This window comes from Crinia signifera, chromosome 11 (assembly GCF_055691185.1).
Source record: "Crinia signifera chromosome 11, ASM5569118v1, whole genome shotgun sequence".
Lineage (NCBI taxonomy): Eukaryota > Metazoa > Chordata > Amphibia > Anura > Myobatrachidae > Crinia > Crinia signifera.
Genome location: NC_139227.1, coordinates 96,430,560 through 96,447,936, shown reverse-complemented (window position 1 = coordinate 96,447,936; position 17,377 = coordinate 96,430,560). Strand labels below are relative to the sequence as shown.

At 45.2% G+C, this 17,377-nt stretch overlaps 1 protein-coding gene across 5 annotated transcripts in view; it reads right to left on the bottom strand.

The window, feature by feature from the left end:
* LRRC4C (leucine rich repeat containing 4C) overlaps positions 1-17,377 on the bottom strand; it is a 641,462-nt gene that overhangs the window by 131,964 nt on the left and 492,121 nt on the right. For all 5 annotated transcript variants that reach the window (XM_083163824.1, XM_083163825.1, XM_083163823.1 and 2 more), the window contains one exon: positions 8,095-8,153. The gene's annotated coding sequence lies outside the window, so the exon portion shown is untranslated. The remainder of the gene's footprint in view (positions 1-8,094; positions 8,154-17,377) is intronic.

The following is a 17,377-nucleotide window of genomic DNA, read 5'->3' as shown; positions in this document are numbered from 1 at the left end:
TGTCTTGAATTTGGGTTGTTGGCTCTGTTCATTACTCTGGGAGTAGGAGGAGTCTTCCTCTTCTTCCAGAGAATTTTCCCCGCCCTCCCTTCCCTAAAAATTATTGTCTAGAGGGTTTGGGTTAGTAGTTTAATTGCGTTAGCTGTTAGGCGGGAAAGAGCGGCAAGTTATTGATTCAAGAGGTTTATCAAGTTATGTTATTGCGTATTCGGTCATGTTGCGGTGCGCTCACCTCTCATTTGGCTTAGGCCTCGCTAGATTACCCGACCGGGGATGGCGAACCCACTCAGAGGAGTGGGCAGCCAGTGCTGTAGGTTGAGTGGATACCGCTTTTATATGTTAGACCGATTATGCATGGGTGTTGGGTGGAGCTTAGTTAAAAGCCGCTCTTTTCTGGGCCACCTTTAAAATTAAAATACAAAAAATAAAATAAAAATTAAATATAAATAAACAAACAAAAATAATAAATAAAAATTAGCATAAAAATTTCTTTGAAATAAAATTCAGCTAACAACTGTTCTGCCAAATTCAAGTCTCCGTGTCTTTATTTATTATATAGAAGTATAAGTATTATGTGACATCAGAACATGCTTGGGGTCACACATCTGCTATTACAATGTTTATTACCCACTTATAGCAGCTTGACAATATGGGGGAAATTTACTAAAGGAAATTTGTAAAAAAAAATAGGTGTATTTGTATCCAGAAATACACTTATTTTTTACGTTTACTATCCCGAAAATACGGCAATTTGATAGCACATCAATACGAATACGAATTACCGTATTTTTGGGATAGTAAACGTAAAAAATAAGTGTATTTCTGGATACAAATACACCTATTTTTTTTACAAATTTCCTTTAGTAAATTTCCCCCTATATATCCTATACTGTATACTGTAATCAAAGGCTAACACTGCTTCTCACCTCTACGGGGAGGATTCAAGTGTTGTGCTTGTCAGTGGCCAGTAGCCCTTATTCTAGTTCACTCGTAAAGGCAAATTCCTTCTCAAATGGACAAAACCTTATGCACTGCAGGTGGGGTAGATGTAACATGTGCAGAGAGAGTTAGATTTTGGTGGGGTTTTACTTCAAAGATCTATAATGCAGTGTAAAAATAAAGCAGCCAATATTTACTCGGCACAGAAACAAAATAACTCACCCAAATCTAAATCGCTCTGCACATGTTACATCTGCCCCCCCAGTGGCGGATTCAGGGGGGGGGGGGCACCCGGGCACGTGCTCCCCCCCTGTCATTTCGTTTTGTAGCTGAGGACTAGGGCTTTCCAACAATCCCACCCCCGTGTCTGTAGCCCCCCGGGAACCAGAGATATCGCCTGGCAAAGCTGTAACATTTTTTCCCCATAGGATAATATGGTACCCTTCAATTCCGACCACCACCCCGTTCCGACGGCTGCTAGTTCCCCAACTGGCATCACAGAAGCTTGATCTTATTCAATTCCAAATCGCTGGGCCTTCAATATGATACCAGGCTGGTCCATATCAGTCAATCGGTTCCAGAGATATTGCATGTAAACCGATTTTTTTATTTTTGAAATGTAATTTCATGGCTGTTCATGTTCTTTGAGGGCAGATTACTCTGGAGCCAAACGTTCCAGTTTCACTGGACCAAAATCATTCAAAGCCCACTCAAAAGTTCTTCAATATGATACTTGTCTCATGTAAATGGGTCAGTTGGTTCCGAATATATAGCCGGTTAAATGCATGGACTAGGATGGTGTAAAAGGGGCCAACCTGGGAATGCATTTTCTGGTGTGAAAGGGGTATTATTTCAAATAGCTGGGACCTGCAGTGCTCTGAATACAGCGAGGCTCTGCCACTGTCAGTGGCTATCACTTCTGCCTGGCGGCGGCTGTCCCCCATTTACCGCAAGCATGTATTCCCCTTGGCAATGAGCATGTAATCCCACATGGCAACGAGCATGGAACCTCTGGCAATCAGCATGGAACCCTTGGCAATGAGCATGTAGATAAGCAGCACTTATGTAGCATAATTTTTAATAGGCATTATGGTGTTTGGCATAATACATAATGGACATAATGGCGTGTAACTTAACGTGTAATGGACATTATGGTGTAAATGTTTAATGCGCGCCTTTGGGGGACAATGTCCCTGTTTATGAAGCGTATTGTGAATTTTGGCTTAATCTGTGTGACATTATGTGAATTCTGGCTCAATCCATGTGGCATTATGTGAATTTTGTCTCAATCCTTGTGGCATTATGTGAATTTTGGCTCAATCCGTGTGACATTATGGAAATTTTGGCTCAATCCATGTGGCACTATGTGAATTTTGGCTCAATCCGTGTGACATTATGTGAATTTTGACTCAATCCATGTGGCATTTTATGAATTTGGCTCAATCCATGTGGCATTATGTGAATTTTGACACAGTCCATGTGGTATTATGTGAATTTTGGCTCAATCCATTTGACATCATGTGTAAGGGGAAAGTATATTGGGGTCTAGTATTTTGTATCATAATGTGTAGAAGATGTATATGGTCTGGTACACTACACTCAAGGACACGCCCCCTGTTGAGTGGCCACACTCCCTTTTCCGGAGCGCGCACAACTACATCCTTCACTTTTGTCGCCATGGTGGTCCTGCATACTTTAAATGCCAGGGCCTATTTTTAATCCCATTCCCACCCTCTCTCTGCCGCTCTCTTAGCATGTACACTGGCGCCACTAACACTGCCCCTCCCCCACCTAAACCCTCTTTTATCATGGTGCCCCCCCTGTCATTTTATCCTGGATCCACCCCTGCCCCCCCCCCCCCCCCTGCAGTGCACATGGTGTTGTCCATTTGATAAGGAATGTTCCTTTGCGAATGAACCAGAATAAGCGCCACTTAATGTTGTTCGGCAGCACAAGTGTTGCTCCGTTCACCCTTTTCACGTGATTTTAGTATCACTGGAATGTATTAAAGGGCTTTTGGAGCATTTTTCATGAAAATGTATTATGCGATAGATACTGTAGCATCTATATCCTTGTGTATCAACACCTATTTCCCTATGGAGTATAAGCTTGCTGGCAGTGCCCTCCCACCTCTAAGAGTGTTATTAACCAGTTTTGTTTCAACGTTATTTCCAATTCTAACGCTAACGGCATTTGCTGAGCTATATAAGAAACTATTAATAAATACATAGACATCACAGCGGCCAATTCTTCAGCTCTGGAGCAAATTGCCCAAATACAGCAACTGTACCAGCAGCCAAAAGGTGATTCCCAGGTACCAGAATCTGATTTGATCTGGCAGAACATAAATCCTCTTTAGGGGCTGTTTATGCGAGTTCAACACCAATCGGTCATCCAGGAAAATACATTGATTGCTCTGAGGTTGTCACCCATTGCATTGAATGACTTAGCTCTGTCTAATTGTGTCCCCCTTAATGTGCGGCCAGGCCGCGTCCTCTATGCCCAATTTGCAAGATTTTGATCTGGCTGATAAAAGCCAGAGACGAACACGAACATGACAATGTAGTGCAGCCGATAATTCACTGTATTGCGTCTATCAAATAACTTCCTTCCGTATTGTTCTCATTACTGTTCGTTAGCACCACCCCTCGTTCTAATTACCGTACACAAATACTGCGGGCTTGCTGCGACAGGGCATGTGTATTCTGCTCTCTAATGACAAGCTGGCCAATTTGGGCGCAGTATGTTTATATAGCACAATCTGTACATGCCTAATTAATCTTACTAGAGGCCAATCTCTAAATTAAACAATATCATCCATTATTCAATCTGCTGCCAATTATTTCATCATGATGAACCTAAATTATCTCTAGAATTCTTTTTTTTTTCTCTCCTTCTCTTTGGAGCAATGCATCATTGTAAATTTAAGTTGTGTCAACAGCGGTGATGCATCCCCTGTATACAGCAGCTGAATAATCTGTAGTCATTATACCGGCATAAATGATCATCACAGCAAGGTGGCATCTGTAGTTTGTCGGCCATTCTGGAGAAGATTTAAATTGATGTCTCCACCTACATTTCTTTGGGCATTAGTGTCATGCGTACTGGTGCGGACAGATTCATTTGCAACATAACAAGGATCATGGTGATCAATATATATGCACTCTATACAATCCCACATGCACTGTTTGAGCATTGGATACTTTGTGCCTCATTCTAGTTCACTCTTTCTGACAAAATCCTTCTTAGATGGACAAAACCATGTGCACTGCAGGGGGGCAGATTCTAAAATGTGCAGAGAGAATTAGATTTGGGTGAGATATTTTGTTTCTGTGCAGGGTAAATACTGGCTGCTTTATTTTTACACTGCAATATAGATACTCACTTTGAAGTAAAACCCCACCCAAATCTAATTCTCTCTGCACAAGTAACATCTGCCCCACCTTCAGTGGACATGGTTTTGTCCATCTAAGAAGGATTTTGTCAGAAAGATTGAACTAGAATAAGGCCCTTGGTTACTGCAACATCTGGAACAACATTTAAATAGTGTGTAGAGAGGCAGGGCTGCCAACAGGGAGGTGCTGTGGGTAAAGCTGTCCCTGGCCCCGGCCTCTGGAAGGGCCCAGGTAGCTCATTTTGCCCACCAAAACCCCAACTGCCTCCGATGTGCTGCCTGCTTCTTCAATGGAGGACACCGGCAACCAATTACAATGCTGCACCCGCTTTCGAGCCAATCAGAGCTTGTGTACCGTTAGCCAATCAGAGCTGCTGCCGGTACACAAGCTCTGGTTGGCTCACCAGCCGGTGCTGCATATTAATTGGCCACTGGCATCCTGCATTGAAGAAGCCTGTGCTTCGGGACCTGCGGCAGGAGTCGGGTGTAAGTGAGGTCAGTGGGGAGATGGGGAAGGGGGGGGGAGAGATAGAAGGGGGCCCAGAGGGGCCGGACTGGAAAGCAGTCCCGGGCCACAAAATTTGTAGTGGCAGCCCTGTAGAGAGGGGGCATGACCCGTGTTAGAGTGTAGGGTGGGCTTGGCCTAAAATATAGAGCAGTGGGGGGGGAGGAGCTTAGCCCAAGTTGGTTGGCCAAGCTGGTTACAGTCCCATGCCCAAGTATTGTCAGAAAGAAGCTGATCGGGCCAGTATCTCTTTGGCAACTCCTCCACAGTTACTATCTAAGATTCTACCAGTTTCCCAGTTTAAGGAATATCTGTTACAAATACCATTCGGGATGAGTATTATTAAATGCACGTTATAGACAGTAGCGCCCACTAGTGGTTGCATTACTGATTCACTTTCTATGGCTAATCTAGCCCCCAACTAAATTGGCAGCTGCATTACTTGAAATCACTGCAGGCTGCCTTCTTGGGAATGATTTAGAACACATACAAGGGCGATATGACTTTGTGGCATATTACAGAATTGTATTAATATTAAATAAAGAAAACAAATCACTACAGGCCGATGCAGCCACTGTTTTTGTGGAGAATAATGACTAGAATAATGTGCACCATTAAGCCGCTAGTTTGTCAAATACAGAGTTTAAAATAACTTTTCACTGAAATCCCGTATCAGTATTCAAAGATTATCCGGAGCGCTGTGAAGAATGGTACTGTCCCCGGCTCCAATTTACCACTGAGACGTTGCCATGAGCATGTCAGATAGTGTTAATAATGCTATATTAATAATCATTTCTGTGTTTATTTTTCTGCACCTAGGCTTCATAAGCAGAAAGCTGATGATTTATTAAATGTGATGCTGAACTGTTCGGTGATACACATGAAATGGCCTTTAGATACAAGAGAAAACTCTCCTTATTTAGAACTTCTAGCAATGAATGCCCGGGCCTACCACTAGTCACTTGCCTAGCAGCAGAAACATGTGTTTGCTGGTCTGCAGACAGACATCCATTCCCTTCCGCTCAACCCATCTCGAGTTGTATAGTTCTAGCGGTGCCACTACTCTTAATGGTACTTGTGTATTATCATGGCGCCCACGATTTCCATCGTAGGGCATCGTATCCGTCTGATCGCATGCGAGGCAATGCGATCCGATGCGATGCGATCCGACACGATTTTTAATTGTACAGGCACTCTGATGGGTGATTACTATGTTAAATGCACCCTCATTGTTAACGCCACCCCCACTATCAACGCGAACACGAAGTGTGGCGAGCGCAGCGAGCCCGAGAGGGGGCAGCGGTACGTGTCCTCCGACCTTTTCATACCCCCACTATCCACGTCGGCATGGAGTTGACTTTAGATAGTGAGGCGAGCGCAGTGAGCCACAGAGCCCGAAACGTGGCGAGTGCAGCAAGCCCCGCAAGGGGACACGTATTACTTCTTATGTATTCCGCGTCCGCTCACCATGCTTCGGGCTCGGTGGCTCGCTGCGCTCACCACACTATCTACAATCAACTCCACGCCGACGTGGATAGTGGGGGTATGAAAAGGTCAGAGGACGCGTACCGCCGCCCCTCACGGGCTCGCTGCGCTCGCCACGCTTCGGTTTGGCGTTGATAGTGGGGGTGGCGATAACAATGGGGGTGCATTTAACATAGTAATCACCCATCAGGGTGCCTGTACAATAAAAAATTGGGTCTGATCGCATCGCATGCCATTGTAATGGCATGCGATGCGACGCAATATTTTATTGTACAGTTTTACTCTTCCAACCTGAAAATCGGGTCCCATCGCATACCTTAATTAGTGGTATGCGATGGCATACAATGGGCGCCATGATAATACACAAGTACCCTCTGAATAGTACACGACATACTGTGCATGAAAGTTGGATCTTGAATTGAGGTACAGTCTATTATCATCAACATGTGGGCAGTATTTATGTATAACTTATCAGGTTGTCCTTGATATGGAGAGTCTGTCCCCACCCCCACTCTGCCCCCCACCCCATATACACATTGGTACTGAGCAGTAAGAACAGGTGACATGGTATACAATACAGAAAGGACAGTCTACAAACTGCTTGGCACTAAGTTCTATACTGAGCATCGATTGTATTGGACCATGGGGAGTTTTGTACTTTGTAAATGTCTCTTTTTATAAAGCTGCAGCATTGCAATGAAAGCAGCAATTTTGGCAATCAAAAGACACAGGGGAGAAAAAAGCTGCCAAGTTCAAGAATCTTGATAAGAAGGAGCGAGCAATCATTTCCTGGTGGCACTAAAGTGTGTCATAATGTGAACTGGGGGGGGGGGGGGGGGGGGCACTACAGTGTGACATAATGTGAACTGGGGCACTACAGTGTGACAATGTGAACTGGAAGCTATACAATATGGCATAATGTGAGCAGGGTGCACTAGAGTGTGGCATAATGTAAGCAGGAGGCACAAGAATGTGGCATAATGTGAACTGGAGGCACTAGACTGTGGCATAATGTGAACGGGGGAACTATAGTGTGGCATAATGTGAACTGGCTGTACTAGATAGGGAAATAATGTGAACTCAACTGTGCAATACAATGTATCATAAGATGAACTCAATAAATGGGGCATACCGTTAACTAGAGGAGAACTACGGTATATATTGGCCTATCATTTAAATCCAACCTTATATCTCACTTTGTAATATTACTGTTACAGTTCTGAAAACACATGCAGTAAGTAAGACATTGCTATTGCTATGTTTCAAGTCACTGAACCAATTGTTACCAGTGTTTTAAATAGTTTAAATACCCAAGGATGGAAACCGTAAGGATCGTGTATTATCATGATCGTGTATAACAACCTTTCCTATTTGGAACGCTACACTTACTAGCCACAGACATTTGTATTTAAAGTCCATTAGTCACCTACTTACAGTGAACGCTGCAAGGCTGTGGGCTAGGATTAATACTCACTTAGAAATTTGCTGGGAATAAGTGACATCACCAATGCAAAGGTTACAACATGATGTCACTGGTTCTTATGTATTGTCATTGGTCAAGCACACATACTGTAATACCACTGTCTGTCACTAGGGGATTCATGCAAAGAGGAATATGTTGATAAAACTGTAGCAGGACAAGTTGCAAGCTAAAAATTTATTTTACCAATATTAAAATATGCAGTTATTTGTGACTTACTGTTCATTGCATTCTCATAGGCAATATCTACAGTATGTATTGTGTATCATTCAGTAACAGTGTAATTCTTACCTAGTTGGAATCGTCTGTATCTACAGTAGTTAAGTTCTGATTTGTTCATGCATCAGCTCCTAGGAAGAGAGAGAGAAAAGGAAGGATTTAACAAATGTTGTATATAATGCACTGAACATTGCTCAGAAAACAGTACTGGCTTGTTGCTTTATATAACCAGACCCGGGCTAATTATGGCCACCAGGCTCGTGCAGTAAGTGCCTCAGTATTTAACAACTAACAATGTAAACTTCCCTCTCCAACTACGTTACCAATCAGGAGTGGCATCCTGCTCTCATCTGATTGGTCAACACTAATATCCCGGAGGTAAACAATGTAACAGCTTAGACCCCACCCATGTGATACCTGTCATAACATTGTACATCTTTATTCAGAATTTACAATATTCCTATGATAACCTCAATTTTTCCATATCTACAATCTGTTGAGGATATTTCCATCTTTGTTTAAAATGAAATTCATTCCAGTATGTAATATAGACAGAGTAAGCCAGTAGGGCCGGTTCTGTCCTTATAAGTAAGGCAGCATGGTGGCACAGTGGTTGTTATTGTATTTCCAGTACCAAAAATATACATTTATTAATGTAAATGTTAACAAATCACCCAACATCATTTTTAATTGATTTTAATACGATTAGATATTGACCTTTAGTAAATTTCTATCTGGATATAAGATCAATTCCAACAATTTATTATCTGTGTGGAGTTTAGATGTCCCAACAGTGGTTTATGGGGGTTTCTTCTTGTTTCTCTGGTTTCATCCCATGCACCAAAATCATTTGGTCGGTTAATAGGCTCATAATTAAAAAATATATATATATACTTTAGTATAAGTGTGCATGTCCAAATGAATGGGGCTATGGTTTCCAGTTTCAGAGAAACCTAATCCTCTTGGCAAGTCTCTCAAATTATGACAACAATAGCATTGCATATAATAGGATTACTAGAGCTGCCATCACACCATGCAGTGTAAGGGACAGAGGTACCGGCTTCTTCTACCAGGAACCTTGCCATGAGGTGGGAGAATGTGAGCTTAGAAAATGCATTACTGGTTCTATTATGTTTAACCTTTTCCTGACCACTCTTTTATATTATTTATATGTGTGATACATCTTGTATGTGATGTGGTCGTTATGTCGGCACAAGAAGGTCGACACGGACTGTAGGTCAACAGGGTCCTTAGGTCGACCGGTGGAAGGTCAACAATGCAGAAGGTTAACACAGTTGTTTTTTTCCCCCACTGTGGCTGCAGAACAGGTGGTAGTTCATGCCCTACCATCCACTAGGGCATGGATGTGTGAATAGTGTCCCAACTGTTGCAAGGTGCCGTTCCCTAAGCATTGCAAGCACAGCGAGCCATGGGAGGGGCTGCCATACACTTAGACTATGTCTAGATCTAGATGCCTAAAAAAATTAAAAAATACATGTTGAATTTCTGCATTGCCGACCTACTGCCGGTCAACCTAAGGACCCTGATGACCTTCAGTCCCTGTCCGCCTTCTGCCTGTCAACCTTCCGGTGTCGACATAAGGAGTGTCAACATTTCTTTGGTCAACCTAACAATCCATACTCGCCTGTACTATAGACCATCTATATATTATTGAGATTAATACTTTATTCCATACAGTATCCAGTGTATAAAAGACCAATGTGTACATTACTGTCCAGGGTCATTACCAGGTTCTTCTAATGCAAAATTTTATTGCAAAAATTTTGAAATTGGGAGTTTAATTTGTGCACCTGCACCTTTGACTTTGTATGCAGTTCTACTGAAAGGTCTCAGCAGGGTCGCACCTCTCAATTGGTGTGCACCCCAGGACCCCACCCCTGTATATCTAATGCCGTGTATTTCCATACACATTAGAAGGCCAGAGACCCCTTCTGCGCCTGGTGGTAGCACCCACGCCCACCTGTCCTATATATTGGTTTTAATTAGGTTCCTGACATTTCTTAGACTGCATGCAGAGCAAGGTGAGACCTGCACAAATGTTTAATGGATTATCAGATGGGGGGTGCATTTCTGGGTTGTGGGCCCCCCTGGACTGGTGTGGCTGTTTGGCCTCAGGAGCAACACAAATTAACACTTATTTTCATTTTCACTTTCATCCCTATTGTGTGTTTTATTTCAATGTAATTCATTTCTAACCTTTACCTCTCACTATTTCACCTCTCACTACTTTCTCTCATTTTTTTACCTCTCACTTACTTATCCCTGCTATCTTTTAGCAGCCTCTCTCACTAACCTATCCTCACTTTGTTTCACTATATATTTCTTTCAGTCTTGTGTTGCCCTGGGGTCACTCAGCTGCACCGTTTTTGGGGTGCCCTGTGCCCTAGATTTGTACCCCGCAAAATGTTAGGGACTTGCCCGACTAATGAGGTCACCTGGTCGCGGTGGGCAAGCCGTTACTTATGGCCATAACTAAGCGAAGAACCTCGCTAAAAATGCAAAATTTTATTGCAAAAATTTTGAAATTGGGAGTTTAATTTGTGCACCTGCACCTTTGACTTTGTATGCAGTTCTACTGAAAGGTCTCAGCAGGGTCGCACCTCTCAATTGGTGTGCACCCCAGGACCCCACCCCTGTATGTCTTCTACCGCTCCCTCAGAATCCTACAATTCCGCAGAGTTGGAGATTGTGGACTGCATTTGGAAATCCCCCTCTAGGAATCCTGCATTTGCCACTGACCTCTGTGGTCTCTACACTTGGAGGTTTACCGCAGTCTTTTATTCCTATCGGCCTCGGAATACAGGGTGCGTAGCTACAAGGTGTCCCCAGGAACAATTACCTTCACCTGTAGGTCTATTGTGTTAGTCATCCCACACACCTGTGCTCCAACTAGATGATGTGGAAAACATGCACTGATAGGGTTCAATAAGGATCGGGTTTTTGAGAAACACTGCTGTAGCAATAGTAATTCAGCTTCTTTGTACATGGATAATAGGACGCTCTACCCTCATACTTGGGGTGCACATAAGCACTGTCCTCCTTGCCAATAAGACAGTCTTCCCTAATGTCTCCTAACCAGTGGCCATGATGCACTAGAAGAGCAGAAAGCTTTGCAGATAACATATGATTGTGGGGTGGCTCGGGAGCAGGTATCTGGCCCCACTGAACTCACCACCCAAGTCATAATTAGTCTATCACCCATCAGGACGTTGATGCCCGGGCATAGGAATGCAATACAATGTCCTGATATTAAATACATGGGCACCAGACCACCCAGCGCCTGTGCAAGGCACCTCAGCGCCCCAGGCGGGGGGGGGGAGCCACGCCGCCCACCTGGCTGCTCCGGCTACCGGCGAGTCACCCTACGGGGATGGGGTGGTGCGGGCGCCGCAGCAAGTCAGCGGTAGTGCAGGTCACTTGCTCCGGCGCACCGGCGGGCGGGGGTGCAGCATGTCAGCCGTGGTGCGTGCTCAGGAGTTGCCACGGTCCACGGACGGGAGGGGAGGGGGGTGCAGGCGCCGCAGCAAGTCAGCGGTAGTGCAGGTGACTTGCTGCGGCGCAGGGGGGGGAGGTCAGCAAGTCAGCGGTCGCGTGGGTGAGCAGTGCTGGTGGGGCCTTAACTGGCTTTACGGGGGGGGGGGGGAGAGGTGCGGGCACCACTCACCTTGCTCCACGCCACTGACCTGCTCCCAAGTGCCCTCCAGTGGCCGGCGCCCCAGGCAAATGCCTAAGGCTGCCTAGTGGTGGCGCCGGCCCTGAGACCACCTCTTTCTGGCAGTATACACTTACTAACCTTTTGCAGCTTCCGGACCCCTCTCCACATCTCTTAGTTTCTGTAATCACTTTAAATGCAAAACATACTAGGGGGGGTTATTCTGGTTGATTCGCAAGGCTGTGAATTCGCAGCCTTGCAAATCCACCAAACCCCACCCTGCGAATGTCCGGCAGCATGCCCCCCCCCCCCGCCCCTTGCAGTGCGGGTCCGCCCGCACAGGCTGCGAATGGATGTTTAGCATAAACATCCATTCATATGCCGCAGGTAAACTCCGACATCTTTCGATGCGGAAGGTGCACGCATATAAAAGTGACTTTCAAGTCACTTCCATATGCGTGCACACTGGGACAGAAATGGGCGGGCAGCTAACGGTACTTCTTTACTTTCACGGCGCCAGCATGGCGCCGCGCGTACTTCCGGGTTACGCTCGCCACTAATTAAGTAAAATAAACTAAGTTAACGCCATGCCAACATGGATAGTTCATACCTCCACTATCCATGTTGGCATGGAGTTGATTTTAATTAGCGTGGCGAGCGTAGCGAGGCACCGAGCCCGCATCGTGGGCGAGCAAAGCGAGCCCCGCAAGGGGACTCTGACGCGCGGCGCCATGCTGGCGCCGTGAAAGTACAGAAGTACCCAGCTAACATCCGGTGATGTCAGCCGCCAGCTCCCCGCACCCCCATCACCGCCTCATTACCATGAGAACGCCCAGCGTTCTCATGGGAACACTCATGAAACGCTGGCCGTTCCCATATGGTAATGGGGCTGCCCGGCGCCCTTCTCAGCCCCCCTCCCCCCGCTCGCCTTGTAGGGTGCGTGCACCCGGCGAGCACAATGTTCGCAGTGAGTGCATGCACCCTTTGTCTGCACTTGCACAGACGCGCAACATCTGTCTGACCGAATGAATAAGAATAACCCCCAAAGTCCCAGGACTCTCACTTATTTGGACTGCCACTTGGTCATCTACCTCCTGCAATATTAAGGTGATGGCAACTGCTTCTGGGTAATCCCACACTATGCTTTCTCCCACAATTGCCCTGGAGATGACAGGTGAAACTTACACCAACAGTCTTCTGTATATCTCTCTGGGCAAACACTCACTTATGTCATCTCCAACTCATCATGCTCACTAAAATCGGGTGCTTGCCTTCAAGAACGCAGACTCACTTGGGCACTATTGACACGCAGCAAATCTTGTAATGTTGTGGAATTACAAGTGGGCCCTTTCTTGCCCCGCATGCTGGAACTTGTGTTTCTCCAAGTCCCTGCATGCGGTGCAGGCTTACTGGGACTTGTAGTTCCACAATATTACACAATAGTTTAATCTATCGTTTAACATTCATCAGCCAGATGCCTTGGGCATGGGGTCATTCTGGAGGGGGGGAGGGGGGGGGGTCTTTTATTGGGGGAGTCCCCACTCCTCCAGGGTCCCAGTCAGGGCTGACCAGCCCAAGGGATTAATGCTTTGGCCGGGGGAACGTACTATGGCATTACCCTGTGGGTCTGGTGCTGGTTTCAAAAATAAAGGGGACCCCTATTCATTTTGTCCCCCGTATTTTGGGAACCAGGACCAGCCCTAGAGCCTGTTGCTGTTTTTAGAAATCCTGGAGATACCCTATTATTTTTTTCACCCTGAATTTCTAAAGCCAGGAGCGGTTCTTTGAGCCCGGGGCTGGTTATGCTCAGGAGGGGGGACCCTATACCATTTCCCCCCCACAAATTGCACATTTTTATGACAAAAATTCTCACCATATCACATTTTATCACATTTTCATGCTTCAATTTGCATTGCATTAAATAGTCCAATTTTTTTTTTTAAATTGACGGTTTAAAAAAAATGAAATTTTGTTCGATTTCAGAACCTTACTAAAAATCTCATCCTATTAATACTAACGTATTACTAATGTATTCAATGACACCCACTGTGTCATTTAATACATGTTTATTTAAATACAGATGGAGCCGGCCTAAACTTTGCAGGCCAGCCCCGCCAGCTGCCGGCTCACACCACGGGGGCGTGCGCAAGAGACGCTCGCGCGCCCTGTGGCAACGGAGCTTCCCCCGGGTCCCCGCCGCCACCGGTCCCCCGTGCCACTCCGACCCCGCCAACCCTGAAGCTGAGACGGGCAGGATTCCGCTGCCCCACGCACGGAGGATTGGGACGTGCGTCCCAGTTCAGTGTAGCCCCTGTCCACCGGTGCTCGCCAGAGGGGAGGCTCTGGTGAGCCCCAGCCAAAGATGTTATGGGCTACATCTGTACTTTAAAAAAGAAGACCACCCAGGTAGACGTAACCTACAGTAATCTGTATTCAGCAACGCGGAGGTTATTCACATATGCGAAGCAAGCCAGCCAGCACAAAGATGGGCACCACTAGACTTAAATACAGCATTCATTCCATTTTCCTTTGCTACTGCACTGATCTGACAGCTGTGCAGGATAGGCCTGCCGGTCATGCTGTTATTAGTAGTTCCACCACATACAGGGAACCGCAGGCTTTCTACCTTTGCAAATACACAATTGATAACTCCCCACGAAACCTTACAAAGGCATCTGCCGCAGTTCAATAAGAAATCTCATTTCGCCATTCAAATCCAGATAATGTCCTAAGGACCTGTGAGGGTATTTCTCATATACACCACGCTGAGCGAGGAACGTGGGGAAGGATGAACACGTGAAGCATTTTCTGTGACTCAATATCCCACCGAACTTATTACGTATTCAGGTAACGGTGCAGACATGCAAAAATAGCCATTAATCCTAAGATTAGACGACTGCAGCGTGGATGTTTAATTAAACCGTCAGAGAGATATGCGTTTATGGTGATGTCACTGTGGGAACCAGCCAATAAAATCACACAGTGCAAATATAGTCACGCTCTCATGAATGGTTGATGATTCTGATATTTCTATTGGCTGCTCCGACCATTAAACATCCATTAAATCATAAGTCTTATTTTACAGTGCATATAATATAGCCAGTGGCTAAGCTGTGCAGAGCATGTAATATAGCCAGTGGCTAAGCTGTGCAGAGCATGTAATATAGCCAGTGGCTATGCTGTGCAGAGCATGTAATATAGCCAGTGGCTAAGCTGTGCAGAGCATGTAATATAGCCAGTGGCTAAGCTGTGCAGAGCATGTAATATAGCCAGTGGCTAAGCTGTGCAGAGCATGTAATATAGCCAGTGGCTAAGCTATGCAGAGCATGTAATATAGCCAGTGGCTAAGCTGTGCAGAGCATGTAATATAGCCAGTGGCTAAGCTGTGCAAAGCATGTAATATAGCCAGTGGCTAAGCTGTGCAGAGCATGTAATATAGCCAGTGGCGTAGCTGTGCAGAGCATGTAATATAGCCAGTGTCTAAGCTGTGCAGAGCATGTAATATAGCCAGTAGCTTAGCTGTGCAGAGCATGTAATATAGCCAGTGGCGTAGCTGTGCAGAGCATGTAATATAGCCAGTGGCTAAGCTGTGCAGAGCAGGCCAGGAAAGCTATGCAGCCGGTATTCACTGTAACAATTACATGGCTTTATGTCAATCAAAGGAAAAAGAAAAATTCAGCACAAGGCCAGAGGTCAAAATGTTTTGTCCGATCCGCCAGAAGAACAAGCTGCGCCGCGTGTAGACTGAACAATAATATAAAACTATTCATCCCAAGCAAATGGGAAAAGGTGATCACCTCTGTAATAGAGGAGAACAGAGACACAAAGACCGCTCAATGCAAACTATATATTCTCAACAGGGTTGTACAATACTCACCACTGCGGCCGCCATTATACCGCACGCTGCTGCCGTTATATCATAATTACTATACACAATACATTATTATATCAGGATGTGTGGAATAAAAATAATGAGATAATGTAAATTACTGGGATTTGGAAAAGTAGAGAGGTAAACATGCAAGTGTCTTTTACAGTATTTCCCAAGTTTTTTTTTTTTTGGTAACTGTCCCTCATCCCACCCGCAGGCAGCAGTGTCCTGCAGTGGGGGTTGAGTGGGGAGAGTTGGGAGTCCCATGTCACTTGCTGCAGACAGTACATACAGTAGATGTGTGCATGTACACTGCGTCCATCCATGGAGACAGTGCGGCTGGGGGCATTCTGGGCATTTCCCCTTAGTGATGAAAAAGGAGGCGTAGACCGTGATTATGGCATTGCTTAAAACCACGCCCCTTTTCCAGATTTCACACTCCTTTTACAGTCACCCATGCGTATGGACACCAATAAAAAAAGTAGCTGGATTTTATCGTGGGACGGCCTCGCACATGCGTATTGTGCATTCTATCGATAATTGCCTCGTAACAAAAAATGAACAAAGAATAAATGTGTGTGCACGTACAAGTGGTATGGAATATAGAGCAGGGTAGCCTACCCTCCCGGAATGGCCGGGAGGGTCCCGAAAATCAGGTCCCCATCCGGCCCCCTGTAAAGAGGGGCAAGCCTTCTGGAATTTTGGCAAGTCTCCCATGACACCCCCCCCCCCCCTAGCATGGGGGTCCAAGGGAGCAAATGGCGCAATTCACGTCTTTGTAGCCCTGCCCCCCACTGTGCAATGCCTGAAATACCAGATGATCCGCCGGCCGCCCCGCCCCTTTCCCACCCAATCAGCAGACCCGCCCTCCTGCCTCACTGAACTAATATTCTCTGTAAAGCGCTGTGAAATATGTGTGCACTATATAATAACTGGTAATAATATTCTCTGTACAGCGCTGAGGAATATGTGTGCGCTATATAAATAACTGGTAATAATATTCTCTGTACAGCACTGCGGAATATGTGTGCGCTATATAAATAACTGGTAATAATATTCTCTGTACAGCGCTGCGGAATATGTGTGCACTATATAATAACTGGTAATAATATTCTCTGTACAGCGCTGCGGAATATGTGTGCACTATATAATAACTGGTAATAATAATCTCTGTACAGAGTTGCAGAATATGTGTGCGCTATATAAATAACTGGTAATAATATTCTCTGTACTGCGCTGCGGAATATGTGTGCACTATATAAATAACTGGTAATAATATTCTCTGTACAACGCTGCGGAATATGTGTGAGCTATATAATAACTGGTAATAATATTCTCTGTACAGCGCTGCAGAATATGTGTGCGCTATATAATAACTGGTAATAATATTCTCTGTACAGCGCTGTGGAATATGTATGCGCTATATAAATACCTGGTGATAATAGTCTCTGTACAGCGCTGCGGAATATATGTGCGCTATATAAATAACTGGTAATAATATTCTCTGTACAGCGCTGCGGAATACGTGTGCGCTATATAAATAACTGGTGATAATAGTCTCTGTACAGCGCTGCGGAATATGTGTGCACTATATAAATAAGTGGTGATAAATAGTCTCTGTACAGCGCTGCGGAATATGTGTGCGCTATATAATATAACTGGTAATAATATTCTCTGTACAGCGCTGCAGAATATATGTGTGCTATATAAATAACTGATCGCCGCCATGTTAATTTGCAGTCGTGCAGGTTGTAAGCTCTATGTACAGTGTACAAGTTTTAACTTTAATCCCACATTAATGAATGCCCATT